The sequence below is a fragment of the Stenella coeruleoalba genome (genome assembly GCF_951394435.1).
Source record: "Stenella coeruleoalba genome assembly, chromosome: X".
NCBI lineage: Eukaryota > Metazoa > Chordata > Mammalia > Artiodactyla > Delphinidae > Stenella > Stenella coeruleoalba.
The window spans coordinates 6,785,627-6,813,072 of record NC_137152.1 but is presented as its reverse complement, the minus strand read 5'-3'; the positions used below and the strand labels follow the sequence as shown (position 1 = coordinate 6,813,072).

The following is a 27,446-nucleotide window of genomic DNA, read 5'->3' as shown; positions in this document are numbered from 1 at the left end:
AGGTTACAGATGCCTCAGACACTTTAAAATACTGCTGACACTCACCACTACTTGGAAATGATGGTAGCGGTTAAAGCCACTGCTAGATAGTGCTATTTAAAATGCTCAAAAAGCACCTATCAAAGAACTGAGGACTTCTCTGGTGACTCAGTGGTTAAGATCTGCCTGGCAATGCAGGGGATCCGGGTTCGAGCCCTGGTCCGGGAAGATCCCACATGTCGCGGAGCAACTAAGCCCGTGCGCCACAACTACTGAGCCTGCGCTCTAGAGCCCGCAAGCCACAACTACTGGGCCCGCGTGCCACAACTACTGAAGCCTGCATGCCTAGAGCCCGTGCTCCACAACATGAGAAGCCACCGCAATGAGAAGCCCACGCACCGCAACGAAGAGTAGCCCCCGCTCGCCACAACTAGAGAAAGCCCACACGCAGAACGGAGACCCAGTGCAGCCAAAAAAAAAAAAAAAAAGAATCGAAAGCAGGTCTCAAAGAGATGTTTGGACGCTCAGATTCATAGCAGCATTATTCCCAATAGCCAAAAGGTATAAGGGACCCAAATGTCCATCAACAGATGACCAGATGAACGAAATGGGGTCTATCCACAGTGGAATACGATTCAGCCTTAAAAATGAAGCAAATTCTGACACAGGCTACAACAGAGCTGAAACTGGAGAACATCAGGCCAAGTGAAATGAGCAGACCTAAAAGGACAAATGCCGTATGACTCCACTGATGGGCAGCACCTAGAACAGTCACGTTCACAGAGACCGAAAGCAGAGTAGCGGGGGCCAGGGGCTGAGGGTGCGGGCACGTGGAGTTAGTCTTGAATGGGGACAGACCTTCAGTCTGGGAAGACGAACAAGTTCCGGAGACGGATGGTGGTGACGGCTGCACAATAATGGGAAGGTACTAACGCCACTGAACTGTGCACCAGAAAATGGGTAAGACGACACATTTCACATCAGGTATGTTTCACCACCATAAAGTAAGGAAGACGGCAGGAGGGTAACGGCACACAGGAATTTTGTTTATGCCAGTACTGGTAATTGCTTCCTTTGCTAACCTATCTAGCTTTGAATGCATTTGAAAATCCTACTCCGAGATGCCTCCGAGGCTTCGATGGACAGCTGAAGGGGGTCCATACGCAGAAAAGAAAGTTTAGGATCCTGGTGTCTGAGAAGGGGACAAACAAGGAAGCTGTTCAGAGCCTTGGGCGCAGGAGCGTGAAGTCAGTATCTCCCAGTGGGGACCCACCGCAGTGCCTCCCTGACACTAATGCTTGAACACTGGGGTTCTGCGGAGCCCCTCAGGCAGCTGGGGGACGCAGGGAGGGGGAACAGAGAGGGCAGGATGGGGCCGCGGCCCAGGGCCAGGGGCCCCGGGGAGGGCGCTGGCAGAGCCTGGGGGGTGGATGCCAGACTGCACGTGGTCCAGGAGAGTGTGGGCTGAGAGGGGCAAGGCAGGGGAGCGTGGAACTGTGCTCCTACGAAGTGTGATGAGGGAGAGACAAAAATAGAGCGAGAAGCTAGCGGATGAAGCAAAGGGTTTTGCTGCTGTTTCATAACGCTCTGCTTGTGTTTGCAGCGCTAGACTAAAGGCATTAGGGAGTCTGCAGAAGACAGAGGTGCGAGAGGTTTTGTTTCCTTACAAAGCCTACAGTTTTTAACAGATCCCAAACCACATGAATTCTTACTGAGCTTACAAAATTAAGCCCACGTTTTCAACATGTTCAGAACCCCCTGCTCACAGATGGAAACTCTGAGATGGCCTTTTCCTTTCTGAAGGCTAAATGTCAACAGACAGGAGGAGGGCTTGACGAGAGTTGATATTTAAAGATGCGAGGCCAGCAAGTGAGTTAAATGGAGGAGGTGTTTCTGGCGTGGAGGAGTTCTCCTGCCCTCCCTGAACCCAAGGAGATCAAGCCATCTCCCCAGTGCTTGTCATTAGAGACGGCCCTCAGTGATCCATTAGCGAAGAATTAGCAAAAGGCTGCCGGGGCCGATCACTTTCCCAGGCTCAGCAGAAAAAACGCATAGTCCCAAACTTCCTGTAGTTTACAGCATAATTAACGAGTAAGAAGAAATACCAGTAGAAGCAAGTAAAATATAGTTAGCCCAGCTTTGGTTCACGGGGGCCGTGAGTACCTAGACGTTTCCTCCTACGAGTCCTCTGCCCTCACCCTGCCCCGGCCACTTCCCCACCAGCCACTTCCAGCCTTACCCAAGCCACGGCTCCTGGAGGCTCTGCTGACAGACCATCCCACTCACACATTTACATAAGCCCTCGTGGGCTTCCCTGGTGGCTCAGGGGTTGAGAATCCGCCTGTCACTGCAGGGGACACGGGTTCAAGGCCTGGTCTGGAAAGATTCCACATGCCGTGGAGCAACTAAGCCCGTGCACCACAACTACTGAGCCCGCGTGCCACAACTACTGAAGCCCGCATGCCTAGAGCCCGTGCTCCGCAGCAAGAGAAGCCACCGCAGTCAGAAGCCCGTGCGCCGCAATGAAGAGTAGCCCCTGCTCGCCGCAACTAGAGAAAGCCCGCGTGCAGCAACAAAGACCTAACGCAGCCAAAAATAAATAAAATAAATAAATTTATTAAATAAAAAAATAGATAAATAAGCCCTCCTCGTCTTGCCCTCTCATTGGAAGCCCAGACGATCCGCAGGCACACACGGCCAGTGGCTCTCACACCGGACAGTGTGGACACAGAACACCTCACCAGGGCAGAGGGCCGCAGTGGAGAGTGCTCGGTGAGACCGTCTCCAAGCGATCCTTTGCAGTCTGCCCTGGTTTATGCTTCAACCCATCGATTTTTTTTTTAATTTATTTATTTTTGGCTGCGTTGGGTCTTCCCTTAGCTGCTCTGCGGCACGTGGGGTCTTCCGGGACCAGGGCTCAAACCCGTGTCCCCTGCACTGGCGGGCAGTCCCAACCACTGCACCACCAGGGAAGCCCCATCCATGGCGTTTTAGAAACCAAACCAATGAGTTCCAATAACCTCTTACACAGAAAGCCTTGCCTAGGGTAGACTAAAGAGGGCGCCTACGATTCCAGGTAGGGTTGGTGATAGAGAGGGGGTGAGGCAGGAAGAAGACGCCAAGCTCCCAGCCCAAGCTCACACCCTCTGCACCCAAGGACAGTCTGAACGCCGAATCTGTCTCGTGCATCAGCTGATCCTACGAGCGCTGGCTGCCCTCGAGTCAGGACCCCCTGTTCTCTTAGAAAACCAAGACCTTCGTCTTGGTAAAACTCTTAAGAGGAATCATCTTCTTTTCTAGGCACTTACTACTTTCTCATCTGTCCCGAAAGCCACGTCCCCACTACTCCTCTTCCAAGGCAAAGAACTACAGCCCCCGTCCTTTATCGCACCTCCGGAACCTCTCACTTCCTGTTAGCTTTCAAACACCACATCTTCCCCCACTAAAAACCCCTTCCCCCATACTGGCTTCCTTCCCAAAGGCTCTTCTCCCCTGACCTTTGAGGTTGGACCTCTCCCCCCGAGACATGTGTACCCACTGCCTCCAGCCTTTCACCCGTCGTCGCACATATGCCGTCTTCAGCTGCAGACTCACTGCTCCTACCCTGAAAACCACACCTGGATTCTCACACGTCACCCCAAGCCTCTGGGCGCCAAATCCCACCTCAGCAGCCCCGACCACCCTGCTTCTCTGCTGCCTCCTCCCACCTCCTCTGAGCGCGTGGGCTCCTACGGACACACGCCTTCACGGCTCTCCTCCACGGAGGGTTCCACCCCATGTCTGCCCCTGGTTCCAGGCCATTTCACCAGCTCTCAGCTGATGCCATCCCAACCTCCACGCTCCAGGGCACTCCCGACACCTCTACTACACGTGAAATCCAGTTCTGCCATTGTGTTCCCCAGCTAAACCACAGGGCCTCTGGGAGTCTAATATTTGTTCTACTTATTCTGGAACAGGAGGCCCTCGATAAAACAGCTAACAAACCCAGTCCAGCCGTTCTCTATAAAGGTGGGATCTGTCCTGTTCCAGGCTTCCGTACACATATTCCAGCTGGTGGGATGTAAAGGGAAGGTGTGCAGAGAGAATATTTAGAGAAGCAAGAAATGGAAAGCAGGGACAGACCCAGGAAGATTACAGTAACCGGCCCCACCCACCGTCTCCCACACTCGCTGAAGAACACCGAGTCCCGGGAGCCTCTGCTGCTAACCAGAGACATCCCAGGCCAAGGAGATCAAAGGGCCATGTGCCCAGCTCCTCCTTAAGTTATTTTTAGATCTTACCAGAGGAGGACAAGAGAAACCGGAGAATTTCCACTCTACCACTGTTCTGGCAGCTTTCAAAGTAGGTTAACAGGAAAAATGATCTGGGCTGTCACTGCTGCTTTTAAATTCTGGCTAATTTTAACCCTTCTCCCAACCCGCTCTCCCTGCCACTCCCAACCAGAAGACGTAGATGCCTCCACCACACTGTCCTAAGGGTCTGACAAATCGAGAAAGAAAACACAAGAACCGCGAAGGAAAGAAGCCGCCCTGGACACCACAGCTAATGGAACACTCTGGCTTGCCACCATGCACATCAGAACGAGACAAGTGTCAAGAAGAAATCTTGATAGCAGAGCGGCCTCCAAATTACAGATGGGATACTGTCCAAGGCTTCATGGGTTTCGCACTCAGAAATGTTTTTCTCCTAGAAACAATGCTATAAAACTATGACCAAGCTCCCAGCCAGTCTCGAATGGCCTTGTAAAGCCTGCAAACGTAACTGAAATGTAAACTGGCCACAAAAAACGTCCAAGGAGCACACCATGGCGTGGCGATCGGACACTTCAGTGCCGAGCATCTGAATCACCGGGCTGCTTCTGGGGGAAGTGGGGTTGCCCCCATGTATGGGGTACCAGCTACTACGGGCAAGACGGGAATGAGTGACATTTCATCTTCCCCACGTGTGTTCACCGTTGTCTAGGCTTCAAGAGAAGCAACCATCAAAAACACAGGTGAGGGCTTCCCTGGTGGCGCAGTGGTTGGGAGTCCGCCTGCCGATGCAGGGGACACGGGCTCGTGCCCCGGTCCGGGAGGATCCCACGTGCCGCGGAGCAGCTGGGCCCGTGAGCCATGGCCGCTGAGCCTGCGCGTCCGGAGCCTGTACTCCGCAATGGGAGAGGCCGCAGCAGTGAGAGGCCCGCGTACCGCAAAAAAGGAAAAAAAAAAAAAAAAAAAGCAGGTAAAAAGGCAAGAAATGGGTCACCCCCCTTAGTACGTTACGCCAAGCCTTCCGCAGAAGGCACCAGAACGTAGTTAGCACCAGGGCACAGGAAGAAGACGGTGCGAGCCAAATGCCAGTGGTACCACTTCCCAGCTGTGGGCCCTGCCGCGCCGTACAATTCCGCTCTGAGAAGCCAAGGCGTTTGGCTGTCAGCCAGGCCTATGGTGGGCAGGGCATCTTCCTTTGTCCACCAATCCCGCCAGCCTCTGGGTGACTGAGGTGGGGAAGCAGAAAAAGCAGGACATGAACACAGGTCTCTTCTGGATGACCCAACTTCCCCTCTTCTCCCACCAAGCACAGGAGCACCCTGTACCCCCCCCCCTTTTATGCTACAGCCCTGCTCTGCTGGGACAGAGCCAGCACCGATCCCTTCCAATCCTGTGGCAGAAATGACTGGTAGAGTTTAATGTACTACCTCTCCTGGGACTCCCGGGATTTTAATTGGAACAAAGTTTCATGTCGAACAAATGACTCTCTAATTGTGGAATACCAGGCTCCGGCAAGCAAGGTTAGATGGGAATAGGGTGCAAATGAAGATCAGATCAGGAGAGAGGAGGAAGTGCGGGTCACACCAGGGAGGTGGTATGGGCCTCAGAACAGGCAGGGATCACACGCTGGTTCCGGAAAGGGCCAGAGAGTCAATACTTCAGGCTTCCAGGGGCCAGAGGGTCTCTGTTGCAACAGCCTGTGTAGGGAATAAGCAACCACAGACAGTATCTAAATGAGTGGGTGTGGCTGGGTTCCAAGAAAACTTTGAATTTCATATCATTTTCATGTGTCACAGAACAGTATTCTTTTTTTGGCCGTTTAAAAATACAAAGCCATTCTTAGCTCGCAGGCTGTACAAAAACAGGTGGCAGGCCAAGTCTGGCCCCTGCCTTCAAGGAAGCCTATCTCAAGCTTTGCCTCAGAAGATGCTTTTGGAATCGGACACCGTCATTCTTCCAGGGCTCCCACGTACACAACCCTGGCGTCTAGCCACCGGCCCGTACCCCACGACTCCCGAGTGTCCCTGCGGAGTCCTAAGACTGAAGAGTGTAATGCATTCAGGGTAAAAAACCTTCCACTGTTGAGAAGCACGGGGCTGCCCTGGGAGAGAGGGTGGGCTCTGAAGTCCCAGTTCCAAGGGGTAGACCCGGTACGTCACTGCCCTGACCTCAGTTTCCCCACTTGCAAAACAGGAAGAGCCTTTCTGGGTTTGGATTTGTTGTGCAGGCTCAAAACCAGCTACAGAAAGTACCCAGGACACTGCCCTGCGGTCAGCGGGCACCCAAAAAGTCACAGGTCCAACAGAACGACTTTTATCCTTATCTCCCGCCCTCTCCCCCACCCCACCCCCGCCTCGAGGCTCAATTACATCCCTATTCAAGCCCCAAAGTTCAGGTTCAGGTGTCAACCTAAGGATGTGACCCTGGCACTGAGAATGAACCAGGTACACGTGAATGAAGCCACAGTCCAAACAGCAGAGGTCAAAGGCAGGACAGGCCACTCAGGTTTCAACATGCAGGAAGTCACAGAGAAATCCCCTCCCCGCAGATTAAACTCTCAAACACACAAAGGAGCGCTGGTTCCACTAGGGGGGCCCTTCGTCCGGCTCTCCTGGGCCACTTCCTCGTACACGCTCTGCATCCAGGAATCTCAGTCCCTAGCCTCTATCTTCAGCTCTCCCTCACCACTGAATATAGCATGCACAGCCTGCAACAAAGACATGTTACCACGTGCAGCAACAAAATAGCAAAAGATAACTGTTGAGACGATGTTTCTTTAGGAGACTAAGTGCTCATGGTTTTTTAACCTGACCGGCAATTGCAGTCATTCCGCGACTAGCTTAAGCACCCGGCCAATTCTACAAAGCTCATGGCAAAATCGCTGAGTGTCAGAAAATATTAAATGACCACCTGGATGTGCTTTTTATCGAGCTCTGTTTATGAATGGAGAAATAGTTCACATTACTTAGAGCGATGCGCTTCTAATCATCTCCAAGCAAGATTCCCTGGAGAGCAACACAGAGAGAGGTCATTCATCTGCAGCACCTGCACTGTATACATTTCCCTTGCTCAAGGAAGGAAAACCACCTATGTCAGTTTCAACCAAGGTGAAAAGAGTGACTTGAGATACTACTGTTTTCAAAATTTCCTTACCTCTCAATAGTCAGAAGGACGCATTACAAGTCTGCCCTTTTGCTATCTCCATCTTTGTCTCTATGTTGGCCCTTGAGAAAGGGTGGGCCGCTGTACGTTGGCTGTATTTTCCCTCCCGTGTATACGCATTCTTCTAATAAAACGCGGCCATCCGGCCACGCCACAACCCCATCTCACGCTTTCTCTTGGTTGGTTGGTTGGTTGTTGTTTGGGGTAGGGGAAGAGGCTAAGGAGAGTGAGAAAAGGGAAAATATATAACAGAGAGGACAGCGCCCCACTTCCTCTGATATCAGCCACACTGCCCGCTCACCTCGGACGCCTGGTTCTTGGCTCTGCCGGAGCAGAGACAACAGGCAGGGACACGTTCTCCGGAACTGATCACTCTGAAACTGCTCTCCCCGCGCGCAAAGTGACACCATGTCCACGCACGAGGAGCTTCTACCACCACGTGAGACCACGTGACATATTTTCAGAGCGAGCTTCAAAGTATGAAAGCGGATCCGAACCCTTTGTAAAAGAGCTTTATTGAGATACAGATCACATACCACACAATTCACCCATCGGAAGTATACAGTTCAGTTGCTTTCAGTATATTCACAGAGCTGTGTAACCCTGATGAGTACAATCAGCCTTGGAACATGTGCATTATATCTCCCCAGAAGCAGCCCCGGACCCCCTCCTTCAGCAGTCACTACCCAAAGCCCCGGTCCTAGGCAACCACTCATCTACTTTCTGGCGATGCAAACCCTTTTTTGTTCAGCCCGCAAGCCTCTGCTGTAAGTGTCTGACAGGCTCCCTGGTACCAATGGCCCTCGCAGCTCACTTCCCAGTCTTATCACATCTCAGGGGCGCGAGCCAGTACAGCAGCCTGGCTCCGGTTTCCATAAGCCGCCGCGGCTTCTGCAATTTCATTCCACGCCTCACTCACAGGAGCTTCTCAAGGCCCAGACTGCAAGCTACTGTCCTGAGTTCCCGAGCAGCAGCTCACGCAGAACCCCCAGGAGGGCAACACGCCGTAACGTGGCTCTCGAGATGAAGTGCTGCCACCACCCCCCCAAGAGAGAGTCACACCACTCAGCGGTGTCTCACGACTACCTTAACCATTTCAAACTCGTCACCTGCACAGCAAGAGAGGTGGGAAAGAAAAATCATTCGGCCACATTCCATGCAGAGGGAGATTCACGTCCATTATACGCTTAGTTCACGTCTCCACTTTCCTAGCCAGACATGTGGCAAACCAACCAAACGGAAGAGAAGAAAGAAATTCCAAAGTGAGGTCTAAGTGGGGTGGATAACACCAAACACAATAACTACCGTCACCGAAGGGGAGAAAAGAGGTTGTCCCATCCGTCTACAAAACAAGGCGTATGGGAACTGATTAAGTAACTGAATCCAGGGCCGGTGATTTCGGCTTGTGATGGACGAGCTGGGGGGCTTTCCTCCCCATTATATTCTCCATCAATCTGCCTGGAGCTTGAAGGGGAAATGGTTTCTCTCATCTGAGCACTGCAAACAAAAGGAGCATGCCCCACATGGGGCTCAGGCACCGCCTGCACCCGGGTTTTAACCACCCAAAGCACCCTCTTGCCTTCCGGGGGGGCTGTTGCCACCTGCCCCGTCCAGTTCGGCCGCCAAGAAAGTCAAGGGGCTCTTTCACGGGTGCTTGTCTAACAGCCTCAACCCATTCCGTCCCCTTCTGCTCCATTCATGCTCCACTGGAGTTTTGCGAGAGAAGATACTACTCACGCTTAACTTTAAGTCACAAATGAGTACAAGCAGACACTGGTGAACTCCCAGCAATGACTGTGGATGACGTAACCGTACTGCGCCGCACTGATGTCCTGCTTTTGCTGCTGCTCTAAGCTTATGTGAGACGTCACCATTGGAGGAACCTGGCTGACAGCACACAGGACCTCTCGGCGCTCTCTCTGCAACTTCTTGTGGTCTATAATCAACCAAAATAAATCGTTTTCAATGAAAATTACCGAAATAAATTTAAAAAAAATCAAACACAGTCTCTGTCACTGGTCCTCTGGAGAACTAAGAAGCGGCAAACCCAAAGGAAGCCAACGAATCCTCAGAAGGTCTTCCTGGTCGTTAAAAACTCAGTGCCACAGACACAGGCACTGAACCAGGAGAAAAATCTCTTTCTGTAACTAGCAAGAAAAAAGGTCTCCTACTGCCTTAAAATGTAATATCCTGCAAGTACTTGACGTGAACATTCTGAAAATGAAATTAAGAAAATATCATTCACAAAAGCATCAAAAAGAATACACCCGAAACTCTAAAACATAAAGCACGGACCAGTGCCAACATTACAACTCAACCTCCACTAAGCCTGACGTTCCATAATGCTGAGTCATGCTCAGCTCCCTTCCCGGCAAGGCTCTGCAGGAATTAAGTTGGTCTTCCATCATCGTCAAAAGCTAACAGGTGGGCTTCCCTGGTGGCGCACTGGTTGAGAGTCCGCCTGCCGATGCAGGAGACGCGGGTTCACGCCCCGGTCCGGGAGGATCCCACGTGCCGCGGAGCGTCTGGGCCCGTGAGCCATGGCTGCTGAGCCTGCGCGTCCGGAGCCTGTGCTCCGCAACGGGAGAGGCCACGGCAGTGAGAGGCCTGCGTACCGCAGAAAAGAAAAAAAAAAAAAAAAAAAGCTAACAGGTGACACCAGGACCACATCCAGTTGCTACAATGCACGGTATTAAAAATGAGTGATCATTAAGAGGCACACACCCACCCAGTCACTCACCCATCTAGTCTCTCAGTCATGAATGTATAAGCGATAGGGAAAAGCAGCCACTGGCAGCTGGGAGCCGGCCTGGCACTCACGGCTAGGCTGCAGCCTTCTCCTGCTGGAACGGAAACAATTCAGAGACCACTCATCTCAGACAGGGACCCGATTCCATAAACCCTGCCCAACTCTTTCAAGGTCTTCTTAGCACCCTGTGACTGAGATGTCCCACGGTCCCCTCAATGCGATGCAAGGTCAACAAACCCAACCTCATCCAACTACAGCTTTGTGTGTTCCTGGAGACTATTTGGCTGAAGGACATTGTACCTAGGAATGCAGGTGAGGACAAATGCCTTTTAAAGAATGAGTCTCAGCATACAGATGGCCAACAGGCACATGAAAAGATGCTCAACATCACTAATTATCAGGGAAATGCAAATCAAAACTACAGTGAGGTATCACCTCACACCGGTCAGAATGGCCAGCATCAAAAAGTCTACAAACAATAAATGCTGGAGAGGGTGTGGAGAAAAGGGAACCCTCCTACACTGTTGGCGGGAATGTAAGTTGGCACAGCCACTACGGAAAAGAGAATGGAAGTTCCTCAAAAAACTAAAAATAGAGTTGCCGTATGACCCTGCAATCCCACTCCTGGGTATATATCTGGAGAAAACGATAATTTGAAAAGATACACGCACCCCAATGCTCACAGCAGCACACTTCACAATAGCCAAGACAGGGAAACAACTGAAACAACCATCAACAGATGAAGGGATAAAGAAACTGTGGTGCATATATATATATACACACATACACACATACATACATACATATATATATATACACACACGACGGAATACTACTCAGCCACAAAGAAGAATAAAATAATACCATTTGCAGCAATAGGGATGGACTCAGCAATTTTCAAACAGTTAAGTCAGAAAGTGAAAGACAAATACCATAGGAAGTCTAACATATGACACAAATGAACATATCTACTAAACAGAAACAGACTCACAGGCATAAAGAACAGACTTGTGGTTGCCAAGGGGGGGTGGGGGAGGGATGGGGGAGGGATGGATTGGGAGTTTGGGATTAGCAGATGCAAACTAGTACATACAGAGAATGGATAAACAAGGTCCTACTGTAGAGCACAGGGAACTCTATTCAATATCCTGTGATAAACCATAATGGAAAAGAAAATGAAAAAGAATATGTGTGTGTGTGTGTATACATATAAATATATATAAAAAACTGAATCACTTTGCTGTACACCTGAAACTAACACAACATTGTAAATGACCTATACTTCAATTAGAAAGTCTCACACTTTATCTCACCTGAAACAGACAAGATGAAACCGCTTACAGGACTTATCTATATGAATTGCAAATCACAACAAAGCACTTTCCTTTCAGTTTTTAAAAACTGACTCTACCACCATTGGAAGCCACCCATCCTTTACCACTTAGGTATTTTTAATGAAACGAACTGCGTGTATTTGGTTTTAAGACCAAGTTGAGAAATTATTAACTTGACACAGTGGTGGTTACACGTTCCACCAAGCGGCACGGAATATTCCCATCACTGCAGAAGCTGTCATTGTAAATCTGCCGTTTGTTCTTAAAACACCTACTCAATGACGGAGCTCCAGCGTCCAGCACCCGCAACACCTGAAGGCAAAGGAAGGAGCTGCTCAGAAAAGCTTGTGTTCACAGATTAAAACAACCTGAAACATACACACAAACGCAGCACCTCCTCATACTACCTCGATTCTCTTCCTAGCATCATTTGGGGGAGGGGCTGTCCTGATAAAACCAAGCATCATCCGGGAGTCCGGACACCACGGACGGGCTTCCATGGTGGGTCCAAACATGTTTCGGATGAGGTACAGTGGATTTTTCTCAACAAGCGATTTAAGGCACAGATGTTATCCTCATCTTAAACGATATCATTATACCTTGAAAAGATTCTGTTGGGTTAGACCATTAGACTCTGCCGGTACTTGACGACTTTTGATCTGAAATGGGAATGCCGCTCCTTTCAACCTAATATGGGTGCAAAATAATTCTTTAATATATAAAACCGAAGTCCAAAATTTGGTTTACACCTGTGCCAGCGTGGAGATGCAAAGTTCTTCCTTTCAAGAAAGAAAGAACCTGCCCATCCTCCATGGCTCTGTTCTGAGCAGCCCCACGACTGAACAAGGCCATTTCTCTCTACCCATCAGGCAATCTCCACTCCAGAGCTCACGGTGGGGGGGCGGGGGGGCCTGGCTCAAACTTTATCAGATACGCGTCGAGGTCCTGAGGCTTTCCTTACTCAGTCCCGTCCCCCATTTATCTCTCACAGGTCTTTGTCCCTCATTAAAACACTTGAACCTCTCACTGCATCTCCAGAGGGACCAGAGGACACAACTATCGAGGCTGGCCAAAAGGTTCGTTCGGATTTTTCCGAAACCCGAACTTTGGGGCCAACCCAATGTTACAACGCTCACTGCTCTCAGGCCGTTAAAGTCCCTGAAAATAGACACCTGTGTATGTGTGTATCTAATACCCGGGGACACACACTGTGTATACACACAGAGTCAATTTTCATGATTTGAGGATACGGTATTCGTGCATTTGCCTACCTGCTAAATCTATCTGTAGCCCCAGATCCAGACCTGAGGTGGTGTGGTCACTTAAGGACCAAGCACGGGGTGAAAAGGTCGAGCCGCTGGTGCACACGTTCCCAGCTCAGGTGGAATGAGGCCTCGTGCTACCTTCTTGTTTCAGCTCCCAGGCCGTAAGCCAGTGTGCTCTCCGTGGGCTATTTACTGCCACGTGTTTTGCATTTCTGTGCTTTTGTTGGTGACATCTCTGCTTAGAACAGCCCCCAAGCACGGTGCTGCAGCGCTGTCTGGTGTTCCGAAGGGCAAGACGGCTGTGCTGTGCGGTAGGGAGGGAACACGTGTGTTGGAGAAGCTTGGTTCAGGCATGAGCTACAGGGCTGCTGACCGCGACTTCAACATGGATGAATCAACAGTATACAGTTAATAAGGTGTCTTTAAGCAGAAACACACGTAAAACAAGGTTATGCAGTGATTGGTTGATGAAAATAACGTGGCCAGAGGCCTGCAGGAACCGAACCCTCTGTTTCCCCTAGAAGCAAAGCTTCGATGAGGTCTCAGCAACTGTACATGTTCAACTACCGTGAATAAGGAAAATCGACCATACACGTAAGCCACATAAAGATGTAGCCATCACTAATCTCCACTCGACCTAAAAAAAACCCTAAAACCATTCTTCTGTGTCTTCCTATTGCACAGACATCCCTGTATGGAATGACACGGTGGCCCCTCCCACGCTCAGCTTTTCCCCTGTGCTCATCCCTTTATGATCTCTTCACTACATCAGGGCAAAAGCTAAGCGACTTCACGTGTAGGCCCTCTGCCCACAGCCCTTCTGTACAGGCGAAGTTTGGTTCCAACACACAACAAGGGCAGCTGCGAATGGAAAAAGCCGGAGCCAAAGAGAATGAAATGACAGACGATGGGAAGCGGAGATAAACCCCTGCCCTCTCTCTGGAGCGCATCCGCCCTAGCAGGCATCCCTGCAGCCCCCTTCCATTGGCACGGCTCCACCTTGCTTGGGAGGAGCTCTCAGAGAAGCTCTGGACCCCGTCTGCACTTCTGAAGTGAGAAACGGACGGCAAAGACACAGTACTCAGGGCAAGAAGCCAACGCCGGTTACAAAACACGGTGTGTTAACTCTTTTTTCCTCTTTTATAACTCCCCTAAGAACAGATGTAATAATGTTTCCAAGAAAGCAAACCAGCAGAAAAAGAGGGCTAAAGGTAGAAACTTCTTCCGTAATGTAAGCCATCCTAGCAGTGAACCAGTTTAACATGGCTGCTTTCCTGGAGAATTGTTCTGACCCAAATTCTGAAGGGACCAAACACAGCAACCAGGAAAGGAATCTTCTTAAAAGGCACCAAAGCCTATTTAAACAAATCTGCAAAAGATTACTGATTTTTCAATGAAGATTCTCAAGCTATACATTTTAATATAAAATTAAATACGGCTTTTCTGTTTGTTTGTTTTGCTTTGTTTTTTGTTTGTCTGGTCGGTTTGGGTTTTACACCAAATAGTCTATGACCTGATCACCCAAGGACTTTTCAGAGAAAAAAGCAGAAAAGAAAATCCCTCCATATGTGATGCTTGTCACATGCGGTACAAGCTTGTATATCCTCCAAAGAAAGCTTAGATAATGAGATAAAGGTAACCGTATTCCTCACTTCTATTCAGACTAAGTGTCTGAACTTGATTTTCTCCAACAGGGTCCAAACTGGCCTTTAGTTAAGTCACATCCACCTGACTAGATAATCAAGAAATGCTCTCAGACCTCAATTCTAAGACAACCCCACAGAATGGAATCTGCTGGAAGGTGGGCCTTTCCTGACTCCTGTTCAAGGCAGCTTAGTCATTGAAAGTTCCAGGGAACATAATTATTACAGCGCATTCCCTAACAGGTGACAAGAGAACATTCCAAAGACAGCTTTCTGGCCACTGGGTTTCACCATACACAGTTCTTACCGCTGCGAGTGATAGAGCAATCCCCCATAATACCAGTAACTCAGACTAGGGGCTGAGGACAGTCTTGAAAACGGAACCATCACGTTGTGTGCTGGAACCTCTTGGAGAGCATGTGGCCTAAGCGATCAGCTGACAGAAGAGAAACGATGATTCCTTTATTCTCTTGGGGCCAGTGTCAAGTGGGTGGTTAATGATAGCATTAGGCCTAAAATTCAATCCTTCTGCTCCTATTCAAGGGCTCTTTCCAGGGAAACGTCAGTCTTGGTATTGGACCAAAAAAATATATATATATATAACCTACAGTTATATAGGTCTTCTTTGATTTAATGCAGTTAATCTTGGATAAGGTCAGGAACTGACTTGCGTTGGCTCAAATAACCCCAATTTCCAATCAGGAGGACCCACCTAGTTGTAAAAGTCTTCACTCTCCATTATACGTGTTCCACAGGCAGACCGTGAGCGCAGGTACCCTGTGAGAAGTCAGATGCCAGGAAGGTCATGGGCAACTCTCCACTGATAAATTACACAATCATCAAAGGAACGTGGAGACGGCTTGTAACGCCAGTTCCCAGTTCTTTAAACCACAGTGAAGTGAGAGGAGAAATACCATCTCCATCAAGCATAAAGAGTTCCTAGAGAGCGTTCTGGAAAGCTGAATGAGACACTGCCCCGTGGCACCGATAAGGCGGCTGGAAGTAAATGACCACTGGAATCTCCCTCAATCACACTGTCTGAGTCACAGGTCACAAACTCAGCCTATTGCCAAAAGTTTACTGTTTGTCCTCGAAAGCACATCTTCTAACATATTCCCTGCGTTCCCCACGGCTTCATCCGGCCGCTCCTCTCCCCTTCGCGCACGCACACACCCACCCGCCCCCAATCTCAACAACACTCTACTCCGTAAGCGACAGTAACATGAATCACGTTCTGCTGTGAGACAAGAATCGGTGCTCAGAACGTCTTGCTACAGGCACGCCCAACAGAAAGGGAAGTTCCGTTTCCTCCTAAGTGCCGTTCAGCTCAACTTGTTCGCCATGAGTAACAGTCCAGGTGCCTCTTGAGGGGAGGGGGGTGCCGGGTCTAACAAGGTGAGGGTCCTTTCCCCAAACCTGACTCCAGTTTCCTAACCACTAAGTTCCAAGGGATGGGCTCATTTTCATGTAAGTTGTATTTTAGACAGAAGGACAGCTGGAAAATTTGCCAAGGTCGGTAGCATAACGTGACATTGCTAGACCTGCATGTGGAAATGCGGCAGCTCAGGGCCTTTCTCATTTTGTAGTTCACATAATTTTCGTTTAGTTCACATACTTCTATTTCATCTCCTCCTTTACTCCATGCGACCTCCTAGGTCACCTGCTTTGTCAGACACACCAACTTGGTGCCCTCACAGCCCAGGAGGTGACAGGGCAGCCAACAAGGTGGTAGAGAAGAACTGACACCTCAAAGGCACAGAGGACAGATGGTGGTGGCCAGAGGCGGCGGGAGAGGGGATGTGGGTGAAGAGCATCAAAGGTGCAGACTTCCAGCCGTAAAATACGTTAAGTCCCGGGACTTCCCTGGCGGTCCAGTGGCTAGGACTCCGCACTCCCAATGCAGGGGGCCCGGGTTCCATCCCTGGTCTGGGAACTAGATCCCACATGCCACAGCGGAAGATCCCGCAAGTGCGACTGAGATCCAGCGCAGCCAAATACATACATACATACATACATACATACATACATAATACATGCATACATACACGCATACATACATGCATAATACATGCATACATACATGCATACATAAGTGAGTAAGTCCGGGGGATTCAACGTAACACATGACTGTAGTTAACAATACTGGAGAGTATATCTGAACGTTGCTAAGAGAATAAATCTTAAAAGTTCTCATCACGGGACTTCCCTGGTGGCGCAGTGGTTAAGAATCTGCCTGCCAATGCAGGGGACACGGGTTTGAGCCCTGGTCCGGGAAGATCCCACATGTACCCCATGGACGGAGCAACTAAGCCCGTATGCCACAACTACTGAGGCCGTGTGCCACAACTACTGAAGCCCATGCACCTAGAGCCCATGCTCCGCAACAAGAGAAGCCACCGCAATGAGAAGCCCACGCACCGCAACAAAGAGTAGCCCCCGCTCGTCGCAACTAGAGAAAGCCCGCGTGCAGCAACGAAGACCCAACGTGGCCAAAAATAAATAAATAAAGATTAAAAAAAAAGTTCTCATCACAAGAAAAAGAAATGAGTGACTATGTGTGATGATGGATGTGAACTAAACCTACTGTGGTCACATCACAATGTTTACATATATCAAATAATTATGTTACACGCCTTCGGCTAATACGTTATGTGTCAATTATATCTCAATTTTTAAAAAATGAAATGAAAATAAAAAAGGACAGTTGAAGGATGGAACTGTCTCTGTGGGTCCTGACCCCCCGCCCCTGCATCCCACAAGCCAGGAGATGTCTTTTCTCAACAGGGAATCAGGAAGAACAAAAGCCTTGCTCTCACAACTACTGTACTAAAGACACAATCAAGGAGAACCATTTCATTTAAACAGCACTCAACCGAGGGGGAAAGGGAGAGAACGAAAGAGAGAAATAGAAAGTTCTGCACAACAGAGTTACTTCCGTAACTTGCTGGTCGCCCCGAGAGGTGATACTTGGCTGATCTGATGACAGCCAATTCTAGGTGACACAGCATCCTCTAGAGCAAGTGCTTCCGCAGCCAGCTTTTTAGTAGAAAATCTCTATCTGCTTGCTGTGCACGACGATGCGGGTGGGAATAGACAGGCTTTCACTCCCTCACTCACAGCACTGTCCTCTGCTTGTCCCGCCAGCAAGTCAGATCCTCTGATTTTTTTTTCATACCCTCAACATTTCAATCACCAAAATAAAACAACACTTGTGTGAGAGGAGGAAGGAGGCTGTCAGCCTCTCAGTGACACGGCTCCCTCCTCTAATGAGGTCAAAACTTTCTTTTGGCCACAAAGCAACCGAGTGTCAACACGCTAAGGCATCAGCCCCCAAAGACTGGAAACAGAATTTACAGCAAGAGACAAAAGGCTGGTCCATGGAAACATGATAAACGACCCTTAGCCATGCAGCACAACGTGCACTGCAAAGGACACCATGAGCAACTGACCCATAATTACCGTGGGCTTGCTACGGTGCAGGGCCGAAAGGAAACCTAAGGCGTGATCTCTGCTGTCAAGTACTTGCAGTCTTGCTGGTGAGGAAAGAGAAAATACATGCGTAAGAGAAACAGTGGGCAAAAGGCCACCTGGAAAAAAAGAGTATTAAGCTCATAATGGAAATCTCCTAATAAAAAACAGATTTTCCAACACCAAATAAATGGTCCATTTATTAGGCTGTGCAAAAAAAAAAAATTAATAAAATTTAAAGAATTAATACAGTACCAAGCCGATGAGAATAAGTCACAGAAATCAGAGACCTAGCCAAGACCCTTGGGCTGTAACCTGCTTCCACACAGCCATCTGGGAGAGATTAAACAACTCCTTTTTCCTCGGGAGGGCTTTATGTCTTTATATGGAAAGGACTGCCAATTGCCCTTCCCAGTGGAGACAGTCCTGCAAGATGTGGTGCTCAAACTTCAAAGTGCACGACAGTCACCTGGAAACTGCATCTGTGCAGGGCTCTTCAGCCTGGGCACATGTGGACCCAGGCCAGGTAATTCCTTGTGGGGGACCGTCCTGTGCACTGTTGCATGCTGAGCAGCGTCCCTGGCCTCTACCCACTAGATGCCAGGAGCACCCTCTCCCCTAGTTACAACAGAATGTCTCCAGATGTTGCCAGATGTCCCTGGGGGGACACGATTGCCCCACCACCACCACCTGCCCAGCTGAGAACCCCTGTTCTAAGATGGAACCAAGGAAGCTACATATTTCACAGGCACCTGCTGCTTCCAACATCCACCTACGGGGCTATTTTCCTGGATATAACTGGGTGCATCAGTCTCGTCCACTGGGGTCATCTTCCTTCCCACACACCAACAGGGCAGAAGGTATCACAATCCCGCTTCTTCCCTCTTGCCTCTTAACACACGTGCCTTTTGCCCCCTTTGCTGTGTGACTCTGCATGACCTCCCGACTGGAACAGCCCTCCCCAGCCCATGGATGTGGGATCTGGCCACGACACTTGCTCCGGTCAACGAGCATTAGTGGGAAGGACAGGCAGAGGTTTTAAACGTGACTGCGTGATGTAGCTTGGCTTCTTCTTATACCAGATAGGAGGGACAGAAGTACATGCCCCAAGAGGCTACTAGCCTCAGAAGGAGAAGATTAGGAGCTCAGTCCTAAACCCAGCCCAGAGCCTGACCAGGCCTCCCTGATCCCACCCAGCTGAGCCCAGCAGAGCCACACCTCACCACCCACTGACCAGTAAGCAAGAAGTAAGTGCTTGGTGCTCTTTTCAGCAGCACATATATTAAAACTGGAAAGATACAGGGATTAACATGGCCCCTGTACAAGGGTAACAAAAATTCATGAAGCATTCCGTATTTTTGATGGAAACTAAACTTTTGGTGGTGAGCACGCTCCAGCATACAGAGATGTCAAAATACGGTACTGTACACAGAAAACTTACATGTTATAAACCGTTACCTCAATTTTAAAAAATTCTGTAAAGAAATAAGTGCTTGTTTCTGTAAGCCTTTGTATGCGGGGGTGCTGTTTGTTACACATCATCAGCAAAGCAGAAAGCTGACTGATACACTCCCCAAATATTTCTGAACCAAAATGCTGATTAACAAGTGGATATTATTATGACTTTTCTGTCCCTACCCCCACCTGTCTTCCTCCACTCTTGTATGGAGCCACAAACCCACCAATTCAGTCCCCATAAAGGCACACATGGTATCTTTGAAGTCCTGGGGGCCACGTCCCACTCTTCTCACATCGTGGTGGTCTTTCCCACAGCTGACTCAGACTGTGAGACACTAACTCCAGGGAATAGTTCTGTCAGAGTCCCCGAGAGACCCTCAAACTGACAGTGGCAGGGCCACCCACCAACTATGGAGTTCTTGGGAAGGAGAGGCTCTAGACATACAAATGTATTCGATCAGCACCAAAAATCCCAGGTCCTTCCAAGACAGAAAACAACCGGGTGTGCCCAGAGGTAAATCACGACTCAGCCAGTGGCTCCACCTCAGTGAACGGCAGGCACACCGACCAAACAGCTCCACGACTTCTGAATCATTCAAGAGACAAACAGCAAATATTAAATAAATACACAAACCTTGCAGGGCTCAGAGGAACAAATTTAGAGACAGAAACAAAGGAAATAAGTCTCCTTGGAGACTGTCAATGGAGCCAGAGAATAATGGCCCCCAGACAGTCCCATGCCCTAATCCCTGGGCCCTGTGACAGTGTTACCGTGCATGGCCAAAAGGACTCTGCAGATGCGATGAAGTTAAGGATGCTGAGCAGGGGAGATTATCTTGGATGGGGGGGGAGGGCAATGTAATCACGTGAGCCCTAAAAAGTGGGCAATCTCTCCAGGCTGTGGTCAGAGAGACACGTGACCAAAGAGGAATGATCAGAGATGCTGCACTGCTGGGTTTGAAGATGGAAGAAGGGGCCATGAGCCAGGGAATGCAGGAGGCCTCTAGAAGCAGGAAGAGGCAAGGACTGGCTTCTCCCGAAAGCCTCTGGAAAAGAAGGCGGCCCCACTGACACAGTGAGACCCATCTCAGACTTGCAACCTCTGGAACTATAAGATAACAGAGCGGAGTCGTTCAAGGCAGGAAGTTTGGGGTCATCTGTCCCAAGAGTGACAGGAAACTAACATAGTCAATTATAAGATCAACGGAGAAAACACACATGACCTTCAGCCTTACCAATAAGCTCTCTGTTCAAGGCACAGACACCCCAGAAAGTCGTGCCTATGGAGAGCTGGGGAAAAGTCAGCCCCCATATTCTCCCACCTGACCGTGGAACGGTAATTTATGGCTCTACAGAGGCAGAAGGCGTATACATTCAGAAAAGTAAACAACTCTACGACTCTGTCGCAGTCTAAGCCGGCGTTGTGGCTTCAGGGAGGCCCCAGAACGCAGCCAAAGTCTAGCTGGTTGGAACCCCACGACCCCAGAGCAACTTCACACTACCCCCTTGGGGACTACAGGCTTCCTACGTCTCACACCAAGAAAGGACCCTCTAAAATCCCATCCAGGGACTTCTCTGGTGGCTCAGTGGTTAAGAATCCGCCTGCCAATGCAGGTTCGAGCCCCGGCCCGGGAAGATCCCACATGCCGCGGGGCAGCTAAACCTGTGCGCCACAACTACTGAGCCTGCGCTCTAGGGCCCACGAGCCACAACTACTGAGCCCACGCGCCACCACTACTGAAGCCCACATGCCCTGGAGGCCGCGTGCCGCCAACTACTGAGCCTGTGTGCTGCAACTACTGAAGCCCGTGGGCCTAGAGCCCGTGCTCCACAACAAGAGAAGCCACCGCAATGAGAAACCCGCGCACCCGCAATGAGAAGCCCGCGCACCGCAACGACGAGTAGCCCCCGCTCGCCGCAACTAGAGAAAGCCTGCACACAGCAAAGAAGACCCAGTGCAGCCAAAAATAAATTTAGAAAATAAAATGCCGTCCAAAAGGCAGCACAAAAGAGGGGTCAGCAGACACAGCTTTAACTGACCACAACTGTTTTCTAGGTTGAAATTTAGGGGAAGAGATGGAACTAAAGAGAAGGAGAAGGCAGATACAGTGTACGCCCAATTGGAAGCTGAACTGGAAATGGTCTTATAAAACATGGCTCCTTCTGTGAACCGTTTTCCATTTCAACGTCATCTGAAAGGAGCAGCCCGTGCCCCGGGTTTACCCAGCCCGTAACATTCCTCCACCTGATTCCCCACCCCAGGCCCCAAGCCCTCCTTGATTACCCAGAGATTCCACAAAACGTTCACCAAGAAACTGGAATAACACACACTACAACATGGACACGCCTCAAAGACCTAACGCTAAGGGAAGAAAGCTAGACAGCAAAGGGTACATATTGTGTGATTCCATTTATAGAAGATGTCCAGAATAGGCAAATCCACAGGGACAAAAAGCAGGTCATTGGTTGTCAGGGGCTGGGTGGAGAGGGGATTTGGGAAGTGACGGCTTAATGGGTAAGGGGTTTCTTTCAGGGTGATAAAAATGCTACAGAATTAGACAGTGGTGACGACTGCACAACTCTGTAAAAATACCAGGAAAGTACTGAGTTATACACACTTTGAATGAGTGAGTTGCATGGTATGTAAGTTATATCTCAATAAAGCTGTCATATTAAAAAATAGGAGAAGAAGAGAGAGGAAGAGGAAACAACCACTATGATATCAGCCAATGATTACAAGTCACTGCAAACTTTAAAAAATTTAACCATCCCAAGGAGGTTAGTTTACTTAACAAGCCTGCAATCCTGCGCACCAGCCCACTCCACAGTAAAGATTCTGGAACGCCTGAGCAGAGGTCGGCAGCAAACTGTGACCAGAGGTGGTTTATGGAGCGGGCTGAGGAGCAAAGTGGGACGCCTGGGGCTCATGATGAAATGCAGGAAGACGATTCTGCAAAAGTAACAGTTCTCCGTAATTTAAAGCAACCCTCTATAATGAAAGTATTCTCTCTCTCCAAAATAAAAAAACAATGGTAACAAATACACTGGCTACGGCAGCAAACGTCTACTGATAACTTCCGGCTGCTCCAGGTCAGCAGATTCAGATTAGACTCCCGAAAAGCAAACTGAAAGTAAAATACGTTCACTGGCTTGGGCTGGCTGTTTCAGACGGGAGGGGAGGGGATGGGATGGAGAAAGGATAGGTATTGCTCCCCTGTGAGAGGAAAGGCGGGTGAGCAGCCTTAAGATTGCAGTGGACCCAGCAGCATGGGGAGCCCCTGGCGCAGGGCCTGGGTCCAATCCCGCCCCACCTGGGCCTGGACCATTTGCTCAGAAGGTGACCCCGGCAACCGCAGACAGGGCGCAAGTCAGATACCACAAGAGTCGGCAGGGTATCACGGCCGGCGTTTGGCGTTCATCAGCACGCCGACCCACGCATCCTGAGTTATTCCTGGTATTAGCCCCTTGACGTAATAAGGAAGCCAAGAGGAAAGACGGACACATCCAAGCGTACAGAAATGGGAAGCGTGGTGGTTAAGACCATGAGCAACGTTATAAGGAACAGTCTAGGAGAGAAACATTTGGAACAACTAACAGTCACAGTCTACAAAGACTTCCTCTAAGGCACGTGTGGGCCTCAGACCAGGAGCATCAGTGTCAGCTGGGAACTTGCTGGAAATGCAGAGTCTCGGGCCCCGCCCAGATTTACTGACTCAGAAATTCTGGGGATGGGGCCTGGCAACCTGTGTTTTCACAAGTCCTCCACAGGGCACTGGTACACAATGAAGTTTGAGAACCAGTGGTAAGGTCACAAAAATATTTACAGCAGCACTATTCATAATAACCCCCAAAATGGAAACAACCCAGGTGTCCAACAACGCGTGAATGGATCCACGGTGGTGCGTCCATACCTGATGGAATCCTACCCAGTCATAAGAGGGGATGAATTAGTGACACAGGCCACAACATGGATAAAGCCGAAAATCACCAGGCCGAGTGAAAGAAGCCAGGCAAAATAATGAGCACACAGTGTGCAATTTCACTGATACAGAATTCCAGGATATGCAAACCAACCCATCTAGTAATAGAAAGCCATCAATGGTTGCCCGGAGGTGGGGGGAAGCAGAGAGAGATTACAGAAAGGCACAGGGAAATGTGGAAGCCACGAAAATACGTGTTATCTTGATATGCACGTGTCCCAGAAGCCAGCACCACACTCAAGACAGCAAACATAGGAGAAAACTGATGACCGTGCACACCTTATATACGCCTGGTTTACTGTACTTTCATTATACCTTAACAAAGGGGTAAAAAAAAGCAAGCAAGCAGATGGTGCAAAACCAGTGTAATATGATCCCATATAGATAAAAACGGAAGACTACACAGTTGTACATGGACAGCTGAACATGCCAGAAACAGAATCTACCACATCACACTGTGGACTGCTAATATCGGTTATTCTGCCGGAGGAGCTGGGAGTTACAACCCCACAGTGCGGGGATTCAGGGAAATCAGCATATTCTTAGGTATCACCTTAGAAACAGGACCGAGCTTAGAACAGGAAAAAGAAACAAAACCCAGAATCTGTTCAGAGGAAAAGCCTTGCATTTTGGAAGCCCCCAAAGCAAGGCCGGCTGCAGGGGTGCAGGCAGGGAAAGGGCCCCCCCCCTCGGGTAGCAACAAGTGCCGCAGGGGTGCGGGGCAGCTCCTGCTGGGAGATGCAGGGCAGAGAAGGGGATGCACGCAGGTAAGCGGGCTGGGGCCCAGGCAGGGGGCCCTGAACTTCTCAGGGGGCTCAAAGGTTGACCAGATGAAGAGAACAAGGGGTGGAGGCCTGGCTATTGTGACACCCTGCACACTGCACGCTCCGCACTCCGCACAGCAAATGAAAACCCTATAGAAACCAAAACCCTGGAGGGAGGGCCGTAAGCAGATGCACTGAAAGGCTGGGCTCACGGCAGCCACTCCCTTCCAGCACAGTCATCAACGTGGAGAGTCTTCACTCAGGATCTTCCGCCCTCCTTTCTCAGTTCTTGGGGAAGAGGTAAGGATGAAGTGCGATTTCCAGATCAAACCCCAGACGTCTCGCGTAATTTCGCTGTTTATTTGTAAATGAATACTTCTAAAGGAATTTCTTTTCCCTCTGAAGTTAGCTCCCAAAACCTTGCTTGTCCTTTGCTGTAGAAAAAGATCCGTATTTCCCTGGAATGTATGAGGACGGATAGATTTCCCAACTTCTCTAAGTCTGATGCGGGTTTTAGTCCTTCAACTTTACCAAGTCTTCAACCACGAGATTCAAGCTTCTAAGGCGGGATGCTTGACCTCGGCACTAATGACCTCTTGGGTTGAGTAACTCTTTGTGGGCCTTGGGGCCTCATCCCCTGCATTACAGGATGCTGGGCAGCGCCCCTGACCTCTATCCACTAGATGCCACTGACACCCCTTCCCCATTGGTAACAACCAGAAAGGCCCCCAGACATTGTCCAGCGTCCCTTGGGAGCAAAACTGTCCTTGGTGGAGGACCACTGAGCTAAGGTATATCCCGACCAAGACGGAACTTCCGTCAAAGTCAAACATCCAACGCCATGAAAGAAACAGGACGGGATTTCAAGGAGGAGGCAGCAGGGGCATGGAGGGTTGACTGCCCTATGGCTGTGTCCTGGGTTCTCCAGGGACTGAGTCCATCACTGTAAACGCAGTTCCTTGTCCAGACTCCGCACCTGTCCAATGCAGCCCTTTATGCACGATTCTTCACGATTAGTATGACCCTAAATATAAGACGAACTCCTCTAGCTTCAGTTTGCTGACTACAAGTAAACGTTTCTCTCTCTCTTTTTGGGGGGGGACGTGCCGCAAGGGCATACGGGATCTTAGTTCACCAACCAGGGACCAAACCTGTGCCCCCTGCAATGGAAGCGCAAAGTCTTAACTACTGAACTGCCAGGGAAGTCCCTAAATGTAAAAGTTTTTTTCTTTCTTTTTTTTTAACTTCTTTATTGGGGTATAACTGCTTTACAACGGTGTGTTAGTTTCTGCTGTATAACAAAGTGAATCAGTTATACATATACATATGTTCCCATATCTCTTCTCTCTTGCGTCTCCCTCCCTCCCACCCTCCCTATCCCACCCCTCTAGGTGGTCACAAAGCACCGAGCTGATCTCCCTGTGCTATGCGGCTGCTTCCCACTAGCTATCTATTTTACCTTTGGTAGTGTAGATATGTCCATGCCTCTCTCTCACTTTGTCACAGCTCACCCTTCCCCCTCCCCATATCCTCAAGTCCGTTCTCTAGTAGGTCTGTGTCTTTATTCCTGCCATATGATCCAGCAATCCCACTACTGGGCATATACCCTGAGAAAAGCATAATTCAAAAAGAGTCATGTACCAAATGTTTATTGCAGCTCTATTTACAATAGCCCGGAGATGGAAACAACCTAAGTGTCCATCATGGGATGAATGGATAAAGAAAATGTGGCACATATATACAATGGAATATTACTCAGCCATAAAAAGAAATGAAATTGAGCTATTTGTAATGAGGTGGATGGATCTAGAGTCTGTCATACAGAGTGAAGTAAGTCAGAAAGAGAAAGACAACTACCGTAGGCTAACACATATATATAGAATTTAAGGGAAAAAAAAGTCACGAAGAAGCCAGGGGTGAGACGGGAATAATGACCTTTTTGTCTTTCCACAGAGCTACTTACTTCCCGCACGGCTCCGCCTGGAGAGCCTGCAACCAACCCATCTGTATCCTGATCCTACAGGGAGGACACCAAGGCTCCCCGTGCGGCCCTGCACTCTCCCTAGGCACCCCTCTCCTGGAGAGGGGGCGGGGAAGGTTCACTAAATCACCTCCCACCATCGGGTTCTGAGCAAAGGGAAATCTACAGAGACAGAAAGGAGATTAGTGGCTGCCTGGGGCTGGCAGGGGGCGCAGGAATGGATGACATGACCTTCCTGAAGACGGGAGCGATCTTACTGTGGAATGAAAATGCTTGAAACCTGGATGATGACCGATGACTGCACCACTCGGTAAAATGACTAAAAATCCCTGAAACTGTACACTTGAAGTGGGTGCTTTTTTTGGTATGTAATTTACACCTCAGTAACACGGTTCCTGAAAATCAACTAGACCTTAAATGGGATTTAGCGATCTTCTTCGTGAAATTTATCACCACAGGTGGCCATCTACAGCCATCCCAAGGCAAAGCAAACATCTATGGCAAATCCAACTAAAACAAAGTATCACATAGCTTGCAAAAGGAATGACAGCCCAACCTGAATCTACAGTGTGTCCAACTCAATACTAGGAACTACAGAACAGCCGAACTGCCCAGTGGCAGCAGTGCGGACAGAGAGAAATTCCGCTCTGATGAACATCCGGGCCACCAGAAACCCATACAGAAAAATACATTCCTTGTCCAAAGATAGAACATTCAATGGAAAAGCAAACACAACAGGTAATTCAAGAAGGTTGAACATACTCTTCGATAGCAAACTATGAACCAAACCCAAACTTCCCTTAAAGCAAAAGCCACGCAGAAAAATGGGACCCCAGGGCTTCCCTGGTGGCGCAGCGGTTGAGAATCTGCCTGCCAATGCAGGGGACACGGGTTTGAGCCCTGGTGTGGGAAGATCCCACATGCCGCGGAGCAACTAGGCCCGTGTGCCACAACTACTGAACCTGTGCGTCTGGAGCTTGTGCTCCGCAACAAGAGAGGCCGCGACAGTGAGAGGCCCGCGCACCGCGATGAAGAGTGGCCCCCGCTCGCCGCAACCAGGGAAAGCCCTCACACGGAAACGAAGACCCAACACAGCCAAAAATAAATATAAATAAATAAAAATTAAAAAAAAAATGGGACCCCAGCTTACCCCTCTATTGTGCCAGGAGCTGAGAAAATTAAAATTCACAAAGGACAGCTTATTCTGTGCACCATTTCATGTTTAAATATGAACTGGGAAATAGTGAAAACATACAGTCTCTAGTTTTATTCAGTTAACTTTTCTGGAAACACAGGATGATCCAAAAATTACATAATGGAATTAAAAACTATTAACTATTGGGTGGACAGACACTGTACTGCCTGAGAGAAAAAGGAAACATTTCCATGAGCTAATCGTATCCTATATTTAGT

General features: G+C 49.3%; 1 protein-coding gene across 15 annotated transcripts in view; it reads right to left on the bottom strand.

The window, feature by feature from the left end:
• The window catches only part of TBL1X (transducin beta like 1 X-linked), a 271,015-nt gene that overhangs the window by 189,884 nt on the left and 53,685 nt on the right, over positions 1 to 27,446 (bottom strand). For 2 of the 15 annotated variants that reach the window (XM_079910407.1, XM_079910406.1), the window contains exon 1: positions 17,842 to 18,936. The exons of 10 other annotated variants lie outside the window; for them this stretch is intronic. The gene's annotated coding sequence lies outside the window, so the exon portion shown is untranslated. Of the gene's footprint in view, positions 1 to 17,841; positions 18,937 to 27,446 lie in introns of those variants that run through there. 3 more of the 15 variants (XM_079910414.1, XM_079910409.1, XM_079910411.1) reach the window with 2 other exon arrangements.